Source organism: Morone saxatilis, unplaced genomic scaffold (assembly GCF_004916995.1).
Source record: "Morone saxatilis isolate NCDOM2014 unplaced genomic scaffold, NCSU_SB_2.0 Contig11, whole genome shotgun sequence".
Taxonomy (NCBI): Eukaryota; Metazoa; Chordata; class Actinopteri; family Moronidae; genus Morone; species Morone saxatilis.
Window position 1 is genome coordinate 18,926,351 of NW_023339663.1, and position 12,241 is coordinate 18,938,591.

The 12,241-nt window shown below is 39.3% G+C and overlaps 1 protein-coding gene across 1 annotated transcript in view; it reads right to left on the bottom strand.

Moving 5' to 3' along the window:
• The window catches only part of ush2a (Usher syndrome 2A (autosomal recessive, mild)), a 197,984-nt gene that overhangs the window by 160,025 nt on the left and 25,718 nt on the right, over positions 1-12,241 (bottom strand).

Genomic DNA, 12,241 nt, shown 5'->3' on the forward strand with positions numbered 1-12,241 from the left:
TGCAGATTAAAAACATATGGAGGCTCTGGTAGGATGTGCTCAATGAGAGGTGCGTGTTGTTTTAAGAAGGTTTGGAATAGAACAGAAACATTTAGGAGCTACATTAATCCCTGCTTCCACAGAGGCGCGTGCACAGATGCATTTACAAGTTGATTTTTATAAAGACATTTGTACTGTTTGTAAAATCTTCCTTCATCAGTGGGAAGAAAGAACACGGATAATCTTGGAAATGTAAATCCGTGCTGCAAGCAGCACTGCGAGGTGTTAGAGACTAACAACAATATGGCTCATAAAACAATTCAATTGTATTTTCTATTCTCTATCCCGCTGTAAGCAGGCTGTAAAGAGGTTAGTGCATTTGTACTGTTTTGCCTGCAGCTTCTTTCTCATCTGTCTTTTCCATATTGATTCAAGAACAGGACATCATATTTCTTCCTGGGAGGAAGTCATTCCAAGACTGATAGACGTGTCAATGAGAGTATGAAGATCAACCCAAACACACACACACACACACACACGAACAAAAGGTGCACAATAACTCACACACACAAGATGCTACATGCACACTCAGACTGGATTAAGTGCATTGCATTGTATTGATTATGGATTGTTGTGGTTTATGGTTTATGGTTTTGTGTGCGTGAGGCCACATATTCATTACAGCAGCCAATCACCACTTAGATTAATTGCGCTCTTACACACATACACACACACCAGTATTGCTAATGTCACTCTGTCAACTCTGTTTCTGTTAACATACACACACAAGACACACACTCCCCCCTGCCACTTCCCACAGATATCATTCAACCTCCCCTCCCCCTGCTATCTCCCAAGGTCACGTGCCCAGACAGGAAGAAGCTGGGTGCTCTGGTGTTTTAACCCCTTCAGTGCATAAGAGAAGAATAGAGAAGAGAGCTTTTAAACAACCTAATTTGTGGGGGACACGCTCTTTGTGAGTCAAACTGGTGATGGGAGGAAGACAAAGAAGTGTTGGAGGGGAAAGCGAACAATGTGATAGGGCTGCAGATTCCTGATAAGCACTCGTGTGAGACAGAGGGAGATAGAAAGAAGATGGGAAGCAGCAGGCGATGACTGACACAATGCATCCCTAATCCCTACACCCTTGTTGACCCCTCTGTGGCTCCCTCTCTCTCAACTTCTCTCTCTCTCGTTCTCTCGTAAGTGGTATCACGCCCGCAGCGAGGTGGCCCAAACTCAATGAGCTGCCCTATTACGGACTCACCGAGGGTGATTTATGTGGGAGCAGCACAGAGTGGTAATGCCAACCAGAGAGGAAGGACATCAAAGGAGACATAAAGATAAAGAGACAGAGGGGCAGAGCATGGCAGGAAGCAGGCTCAAGAACAGTATTTTTCCACTACTTCTCTCTCTCTCTCTCTCTCTCTCTCTCTGTGTTTCTGTGTGTGTTAATCAGATGACAGTAGACCAAATTACCAGATCAGTCACAAGGGTGTCATGAATTACAACCTCGAGATGGCTTGCAGGCCTGTTTTCAGCTTTGTACTTCAAATATTTGTTTGGTATTTTGACAGAAAAAGAAAATGGTCTGGCAACTTTTGTAGTGTCTTTCATTTCTAAACAGGCCACTTAGTATGTTTCCATATCGGCCATGACCATGCACAGGAATTGCCTGCAGATATTTGCACAGCATAACCTCAACTTCTCCACTGGACTTAATGGTGGATTTGACCAATTTATAATTTTCTAGGAAACAAAATTGAGTTCTGGGAAGGAAGTCTTAACAATTGCAAGCAAATCTCAAACTGCTCTTGTCTTTAGTTTCTATGTTTTAGGCACATGTTTGGCGTTGGCTGCAGTCCAGTTTCGTTGCAAATCCTCTCTGGCTCAATCAGTCTGTTTATTTAATGAACAGGCCTGCACACGCATGCGATGTGTGAATTCAAAGGTGTGCTTATCGGCTCATCTGTGAGTCTGTGCAAACTGTAGTTACCTTTTAAACCCCCTTCTCTGCATCCTTAGTCAAATATAATTATGTCAGTCAAGCAGATTCATCCTCACCACTATCCAGAGCTTGGGCAATGCAGCAATATGTTTTTGTGGGTTCAACAAGACCAAACGTATCCTATTAGTGTGCAATTGTTTCGAAAGCATTACCAGAGAAATTGTCAGCTGCTCCTAGGTCTTCTCTTTTGTTCATCTCCTTTTTTTTTTTTACCTGGATGTTGTCACAACTGGTCAACATCCAAATATATCAGAATGTGCTGTTCTTTCAACCGAGTTTTTTCAGCAGCCTCCAGCCACGCTTCTGTGGTTCCTGCTCTGTACTCACCTCTTCCTGTATGTGTCTCACCCTGTCCTTCAGTGGATGAGTGGGTGATCTATCTGTCTGCGATGCACCCATAATCCTTTTTCACAATCACAGCTAAGTGCAATGGCTGAGCTTTAAGTATTGACAAAGCACTGAATGATCTGGACCTTTAGACAACGATCATTAAAGCACAGTCCTGTTTTCTCCATTAAAGACGTTCAGCATCCTTTTTGAATGCACATAAGCAGCAACTCCAACCAGATTCTCTGGTTTCACACATTTTACTAATTTTGCTGTTGATTGACACCACGATGCCACCCGTCTTACTTGTTGTGTGGACACTGTTCTCTAATCTGGGAGAACTGAAACGCACACTAACAGTCAAACAATCTCAGCTATGCCCGTGCTTACATTGCCTGCAGAGAGGTTGTGTGTGTGTGTGTGTCGGTGTGTGTAACTTGTCATTGTCAATATGTTCACACATATTTTGTACCTGTGTCACTGTGCCAAGTCAACCAGCCTGGGGTAATAGTTTTAATGGAGCACACACATAAACACACACTCACTCACCCACTCTATAAAGCAAACACACATATATAAACACTATATAAACTCATTCCCTGCATGGATTGGCCTCAATAGAGTGAGTCCTGTTACAGAAAGGCACATAGAGAGATTCTATGTAACATGTAAATCACATGTCAACCTCTCCGTCTCTACTTCCTGTGTCTCTCCACCAGTAAAAAGAATTAAAGGTATAATATGTAGCATTTTCACTTTAAAAGGCCTTCAAACAATTTGACCTACGTTATATATTTTTTCGAGTTTCAAATGCAGATACATTTTAGTCAAGGTAACGCTGCGTTAATTTGGTCTCATGTCAATGGCGTTGTATCCCCTTTACCACCTTTAGTACTATCATTTCTGGGGAAAGCGTGGGATATGTGTAAGGAGAGCGAGGAAGGAAGACAGCGACCGTTAACATAAAGGGAATAAAACTTTAATGCAGTACGTCGTCCGTGAACATGATTTCTGCCTGCGTCATGTCAGACAGATTTCCAGCGCCAATGGTGGTTATTTCTAACCCGGCGTCCTATGAGGAACCACGCCGTGAGCTACGGGCGTGGTTTAGCGCTAGGATTTGTGATGACGTGTGTGTGAGGAGTGACTTTAATAGCGGCTGAAGACAACAACATGTAACAAGCAAAGAACATAAAAGGAGATATGTAAGTATAGAGGAGTCTGGTTTCTTCAGTCAAAACAAGTGCACACACGGAAATTGGAGTGAATGGCGACATTGTTTAGTGCCACGTGGCCTACTTTTCCTACTTCTTCCTCCTTCCTGTAGGCTTCAGCCATCACTTCCCTCTGTCTCCCAACTTCCTCCTCCCCCCCTCTCCCCTTGCACCGTAACCCAGCCACTACATTGTTTTTGTCTTTGGAGCAGAACGGAGCGATCGGCCATCCTGAAGTCCGACTATTTTTATCCTCGTTTGTTACTGAGGCAGCAGGAAAAGCAAAAGTGGCTATTTGTCACTCATCCAGCGTTTGGTAAACATAAGCCTCTATGTAATTCTTGATAACTTTCTTCTACATGGCCTCTTTCTTACACTCACAAGTAAAGGTAGATGCTATCACAGTGTGTTATCACTGGAAGACATGCTGTGTAATCCCTGTAGGTGGCCTCTGTGACCTACTTACACATACAGCTTCCCTCACTGATAAGACATTGGCTTATATCCACCGTATTACACACAATATGCACCTGTGTTGTCATTTCATTAGCCATGTGTCTGTATGTGCTGCTCCTCATCCGTGTGTGACTGGTGGCTGTTGGGGATTCCTCTGATTTTACGCTCACATCCCTTTTTAAAATTAGTTATTTCGGCATAGTTCATCTTTCACTGTGGGTCCCCTGTAACTGCGTTTTGTGTGTCTCTGCTGTTTATAGCCAAGTTAGTGTGTGTTGGAAGTTTTAATTAGACTTGAGGTCGGTTAGAGTACTGTGAAATCAAGTCAGTATAAAATAAAAGCTGCTGACACATGAGAGTTTTTTTATTCAGTCTAGTCTCTGAAGAAGTCATCCGTGGAGAAACCCGACTTTGCTTCATTGCTTTCTCATCACTTCCCTTTCCAGAGATGTTTACAGTAGCTATGATAGGCCTTTTAGTTGCAATACAAGGCCAATGACCTACTTGTGTGTGTGTGTGTGTGTGTGTGTGTTTGTTTAAATATGTGTCTATGTGTTGTGTGAGGGCTGTTTTCAACTAAAACCCTACATTATAATGGAATTGGATTATGAGTAATAACGTATGAGCAAAATTAAAAATTACCCTTTGAACAACACTATGAGAGACCTGTCATTAGAATGCAATGTAATGTAATTTTAAATTTGCAAAACAACCACAGTTCTTATAATGGCCAATGGTAAAATTACATAGAGGTGAATAAATGTCTGACACACAAAACTGAACATTTATAGCTTCAACATAGCAGGATTTATTGCATACCTATTGTTTTGGATTACATTACATTGTACAGGTGTACCTATACTGTTATATTCATGCTAACTTGTACTCTGCTCCAGGTATTCTATGTCATAGTTCTGTTTGGCGGCCTCTTGCCTGAGTCAGTTCTGATCCAAAGACGGAGACTTGTCCTCACAGAACTTCAGAGTGGCACCACCACAGAACAGCCCTGGTTGGACTGGCAGTATATGGCCAGAAACTGCAGTGTGTTTGAAATGCAGAACAATGGGCATTTACTGACACCAGACTCGGTTAACTGTCTGCAGCTACCCAGGTAGGTCCTGTACCATGTGTGTTATTGAACTTACGGTATTATTATTGACTATACACTGACATAAAAAGAGAAAAAGTATATTATATATGGTACAGATTTATATTTAAAAACATATTTTTTACATGTGTCCAAAAAACAAACAAAATAAATAACAAAAATATAACCAAAAGAACTGAAAACCCTCCAAATGATTTAAAAGTTGGGCTGTGCAGTATATTGATATATATCACAGTTATCTCTTCTGGAGTTCATATGAGAAAAATATGCACTCTGAAGGGGTTGATGAAGCAGGGATACAATGCAAATTAATCATTTCACCACTGCTTGTAATATGTTTTCATTTCTATTAAGTTAAATGTTTAATTGAAGATTTGCACAGATGTTATAAATAAAATGGGGAAAATGAACAAATATGATTAAGTACCTTTGATTTGAAGAGTATTTAATTCAAAATGTGTTAAGAAATAGGCGTTTTATAAAAACTATTCATTTATTTAATTTACAGAAAATGTGCTATATCATGATATGTATTGTTATCCGGATATACGATTTTGATCATATTGTACAGCACATGCGAAATGGGTTCATGAAAAGGGAAATTAAAAGTGAATTTTGGACTGGACATCAACTGGACAATATATATATATATATAATATATATATATATATATATATATATAATATATATATGCAGTAGTAGTATCATTAATCCTGTGGGGAATCAGGAATTTAGTGACTCACAGGATGCTCAGTGTGAAAATTGAAATAAGTTATTGTCCTTTACTGTGTCATCAGTCAGATGAAGATTTCTCTGGCCACGATTGATCATTCCATTTGAAACTCCCTTGAATGATATATGTGTGGAAAATCTGAAAATAGACTCCTCAAACTGTCTGTTGCTCTGTTTGGGGCATCCTCCCCAGAGCAGAATCACATGTTCTTGCCGTATGCCGTTGGGTGGTCCTGGCCTCTAAGGCAGAAGAGATTACACAGAAATGACTGGCAAGACTAAATAAAGAAGTTCATGAGCGCACACAAACACACACAAACCCACATTTATACATGCATGTGTATGTGTGTGGTGGTGCTTGTACTAACGTGTACAAAACATAAGTCAAAAGAAATCAGAGGAAATTAGAAATATACCCATAACACACACATGCAGTTAACATGCACGCATACGCATACACACACACACACACGCGCAAACACATTGGCACACTCACAGTGACTAGATTTATAAAGCTAACCACCTACAGTGCTGCCTTGGCATATGACCAGTAACAGGCTCTCAATTGGCACTAGATAGAGAACTGGATTTGGAACATAGTCTTAATCTCACACACTAAATCTTGGCATAGCTGCTTGTATGAAGGCCTTGGTTGGCACTGAATAGAACAGGTATGTATAGATCACAGATCATGTAGTCAATGCTTATTTTTCACTTGACTGACAAATGATATCACATACAACCTTTCCTGGCACAGTTATACATGTTAGTGAAATTGGCATGAGAGCAGTTGAACCTCACATTGGCAGCATTATAACACTCAGTGACATTAGTGGTTGATAATTATATCAAAAAGAGCACTGTCTTTGATCTTGCAAGATTTATGTTTTTTATCTCGCAAGATTTATTTAATCCCTCATGAGACATTGCCTTCTCTGAGCCAGTTGGAGTGTCTGGCAAGATAAATTTAAGCATGTCATTTCAGGTGTTTTCATACTATTACTGTACTGTTCTAGGAGTGCTGTTAGTGATCCTTTTGTATCCCGCTACACGTGCAGATAAACAAGTAAATAGGTATTTTTGTGAGTTGAACAGCATTGCCCACAGCAATAGTAAGCAAATGAGAGCTGGAACAAAAGGAATTTAGATACAAGTTGATATGAGGCTAACATTAAAATGTATTTCCTTAACTGTTGCTATAACAGTATGTTAAGTAAGTGTGGTGCTCCTTTTGTATAGTAAATTCAACAATTACCACTGTTATATTACTGTCAATCCACATTTCATTTGAGAATACTTGTTGAATTCAACAAAACGTCTGCACTAAATTGATATTGTTGTGTATATACATATACATATGGGTGTATGTGGATTCACAGCTTCCATCAGGTGTGTTTCAAACATATCATATCGATCAATATGTAAGCACTCCACACGAAACACATATTCACAAATGGCACGCAATGCCAAAATAGACTTATGTGGACACACTGTGCACAAACAATATGTGCCATAGTGTGTGGACTGCGTTTATTGTATGCCAAAAGAAAGAGAAGCGGCCTGAATAAGTCTTTCAACATTACCTGAAAACAAAAAGAAGGAAGCTGCGTGTACTGATCAAATTTGAAGTTGATCCATGTCTAGGAGGAGCTTGTTAAAATAGAATGCCTGGAAATGACAGAAATTGTTCCAAAATGTACATATTTAATTCAAAATTTCAATTGTCTGTTTCAGTAGGGCTGATAGATAGATAGATAGATAGATAGATAGATAGGTTTAATGTGTGTTTATGTTTACTATGTTCCAGTGACGTACCCTACTCAGGAGGTAACATCACATTCAGCCTGCTGACCCCAGAGCCAAATCTTAGGCCAGGCTATAATGACTTCTACAACAATCCTGCCCTACAGAAGATGGTGCATGCCACCCAGGTCAGGATACAACTGAGTGGGCAATACCACACCAAAGCAGCCAGTGTGAACCAGCGACACAGATACTTTGCCATCAATGAGATCACCATCAGTGGCAGGTGAGGAGTGAAAAATATTTATGCTAAGATCCATGATGAGTGTTGAAAAATGCTCAAAATGTTATTTAATATTTCTAAACTGATATTCTGGCATAATTGGGCATAACTGAATTTAAGTGCCTTTGCATATTTCAATGGCTGCCCTGTTAGTCAACTTAATTGTCGCTGAAAAGAGTCTTAGTCGACTACTTGCTGCTAGTTTTGACATGTTCATAATCATTAGGCAGCTGTTAAAATATATATGTTTAAATTATTGTTTTTATATCATAAACGTGCTACAACTAGTTGACTACTGGCTTTATTTCACGTCTACTAGTTGGCAGCACGACATATATCTGTGTTAACAATTTTACTAATTAATAGGGATATCCCGTTTACTCCAACAGTCTGTACATCTTTTTTCTTTTTTTCTCTTACATTAAATAACTATTATTAAACATTAGTGGGTTTCTGTTTGCGGGACATTTGTTGCACTTGCAGTGGCGTGTTGAGTGCGGTTGTGTTGGATATCTACTGCTCTCTTTCCGAGCACAGGCAGAGCAGGATGGAGGAAAATAAACTGCGAGAGAGTTGGCGAACAGCTGACTTAAACAAAAGATCTCAACATAGCCGATACGATCAGTTAAGAAATGCCTTGATCTGCGTCGATGCCGATCGTTGAGATCGGAACGGGACATCCCTACTAATTAATGTAGAGGAACCACCATATGTAATTTTTTTTTAATTTTCAAGTCACAAGTCACTTGTCAGAATTGTATTTTAGTGGCATAATTGGTTGAAAGAAACACATGAAGATCTTCTCAGTGCTGATTTGTTAAAAATATGTGAGCAGTTTGACATCGAGAAAAATATTTTGACACAGACTGTTGAGTTTCAGCAGAGCTTTCTGAGAGTAATTGTGAACACATCTCTTCATTAGACTGACAGAGTGACTGTTTTTTATGACTGTGGTAATTATAGGATTATGCAGGAGGCAATCATCTCTAACTCTTTCTCTCCCTCCCTCTAAGCTGTTTTAATTAGTAGCTTGTTACAGTGAAGTAGGAGAAACAGAGATTTAGAGCTGCTGAAATCTCATCTGTGCATTCTTCATCCCTCCCCGTCTCCCCCATCTCTTTCATTCTTATTCCATCTCTATTCATTCTTTATAAAGCATGTAAATAGGCGTGCTGGGAAGAGAAAGTACACTCATAACTTTAGCATGTGTGTCTTTGTGTATGTTTACACTCATGAGCATTGTTTGCCCTATGTATTAGAACAACTCTCACATTACATTACACACAGAGAAACAGAGGTATCATTTCTGTATCCAAAGGTACGTTTGTCAGAAAAGTTCCCTGTAAGGTATAAAAAGGGTCCCTTAAGGTGATAACTGTGGACCTTTTTGTTTAGTTTTAAAGGTACAAAATCATGGCTGACAGAAAAGGATACTTAACTGTACTTTTAACAAGCTTGCGGTACAGAAAATGTTACAGCAAATCAGTGATCACAAAACCTTGAGAGTTGGATTTATTTAAATTAAATAAGCTACTGGTGAATATCTCATAATTTCATGAGCAAAGAACTAGGGCCGCACTTCCATTCAAACTTTTTTAATTTTGCAACACAGACGTTGCGTGCCATGTCAAGACGCCTTTTTTCAGTGTGTATTGGCAAGTTCATAATGAATCTATTTGAGTGATTCTGTTCATCTAATCAAGCAGCTAATTATCAGTTTAGCAGAGTGAAATGCTTCCACTAACCATTACCATTACTGCCAATATTATTATATTTAAGTATTATGACTTTTTGCATTCCCCCATGGGGATTTGTTTTATTGTATTTATTTAGCTTTATTTTATGCTGTGGCCCTCCCTTATGGAGCCCCTGCAGAGTTGAGTAGTGCACCCTGTTTTTTCCCCTGCAGTCTGCTGTGGCATGTGCCCGTGGCAAGTGCACTTTTAGCTGGCACTGCTGAAACTTCATTTAGGCCGTTTCAGCATTCACTTGCTATGGACAAATCAGTTCTAGCTGAACAGTGTTACTGAAGTGTTAAAAGATGTAAATTAGTTGTTAAATTTCTTGAAATAAATTTTGGTTTAATTGTAAATGGACAGTTTTAGAGAAGCAAGCTCGTGACTGGAAGGTCATTGGTTCAACCCCTGTAACTGGCAGGATAAATCTGGGTGGGTAAAGTGAAGAAGCCCCTCCCTCATTACAACCATTGAGGTGCACTTGAGCAAGGCCCTTAACCCCAACCACTGTGGTTGTACTGGGCAGCTTCCAGGTAACAATGTGTAACAGTGTAAATGTGATCAGGGCGTTCCTGCAAAAGAGAGGCTTCCTCTCAGTGAACCTTTTCTGAATAAATAAATGGTTAAGTTGGATATCTACTTTTTATCCATATGCCAAGAAAAAAGTCTTTATTAATTAATTATTAAATCTTCTAAATTATTTTGGTATATGAGCGGGATAAGTTACAAGTTAGCAATTTTCTTTTCACTTTTTTCAGTTTTACTTCAAAGAATAAAATAATTAATCGACAATGAAGCTAAGAGATACCCCACAAAAAGACTTTTAATTAAATTACAAATAGGGAAAAGTGTTTACATGCTTCGGGTTTGATTAATCTAGCGAGGTTGAGGTTCTAGCCACAGAAAGTGTTATGAAGAGAACAAGAGGTGAAAGGACACAAAAGGAAGAATGAAAGACAGAAACCAACTGTCAATCTAAATGAATAATTAAATTACTCTCCTGCAGTACAAATGTGTATATGTGTGTGTGTGTACCTATCCAACAGTGGACCTGGCTCTGTGATCCGCGCGTATTCAAATTCCACAAGAGCATTTCAGAATTGGAGCGTCTACAGAGCGTGTTTCCTGCCTGGCATTGTTTACTTGTGTATTTTGTTCTTAAGAAGTATACAAGACAGTGTGTTTCTCCACTAAAAATCTCCTCTGACTGATTGACTTCTGTCCCAGTGCCACAGTGTTGATATAGTGTCAAATACGAGCAAAGTCGAGAGACATGCCACAGTGCTTCTGGTGGAATTTCAAGCATTGTCTAGAACAGGTGTGATCATCTTTGGCAACCGTGGCAAATGCATCGCAGTTGTGCCCAGTGGAATTTGGTGAATTGATTTTGTTTTTAGCCAAGAGGGGACCTGCAGGTATATAACTGTTAAAGTTCATACTCACCACTGCCTCTGCAGGCTAGAGCTGGCATTTTAAAAACTCAATAACACACAGTGTATTTTTAAAGGCTATTTAACGGGCTACTGTAAATACTGAAGGAACCTGTCTCTTTAAACATGATTTTTTCATAGTTTTTATTAAAACCTTAACTTAAAATTTTTTTTTAAGTTAAGGTTCATCTTTTGAGGATGTCCTAACTAGTTTTAAGCTTCACACTGTATTAAAATAAAGGGCTACCAAAAAGGCAGCAGAAAAAAAGTAATTTAAAGTCTAAAAAAGAAAAGAAAGTCCAAGAAAAATTCCTGGGATGGGTCCACACATTTATAATAGGGAATGACAAGAGGATGGCATTCATAAATGTTGAATGGGAACTTCCTAATGGCACTTCTGCTGTTCCATGGAGGAGGTAGCAACACAGACTTTGAAGTAGGGAGAGCTTTTGTCATAATGTTGCTGTTCATGATGTTTTTTTCATTCATTTTAATTATCGAATTTGTACATTTAAGCGCCATGTGTTTGTCTTTCTTTCTGCCATCCGCCCAGCAGATGTGAGTGTCATGGCCATGCAGACCACTGTGATACCAGTGTGATGCCCTACCGCTGTCTGTGTCTGCCTGAGAGCCACACAGAGGGAAACAATGTGAGTAACAAACGTAATCACAAAAACCTGTAAAAATGATTTGTACTGTTAACCTAAATTGTGTTTGGTGGTGGACCTCACAAACCTGTGTTAAGGTCTTATACAGTATGTGCTGTGAAGTCATTAGAGGGTCATTTTGCCACACATGATACAAATGTTACACTAGTCTGCTTTCTCTGGTAATTTTTATTCCCAGTTATCAATATCAGTATAAGATCCAGATATTCAGCATCTGATGGCTTAAATTATGTTCAAGCAAATAAACACACACACACACACATACTGAGCACAGAGGAGTCCCCCTGGGGAGAATCTCCTCATGGTCTTAATTAAGCAGCTTTTTAATGACATAGAGAGGACTTCTCTTATAAATTACACATACACACACACACACACACACACGTGCTCACAAAAACACACATTTATTTGTGTCTCTGTTCTGTAAATATGTTTCTTTCCATATTCTCTAGTCTAGTTAGTGTCTCTGGAAAAGCACATTACTATTATTCCTCACACTTATTCTTCTTCTTCCATACGTTTTTCGGTTGACTCCTCCTCCCGCAGTTTTGGTCGCA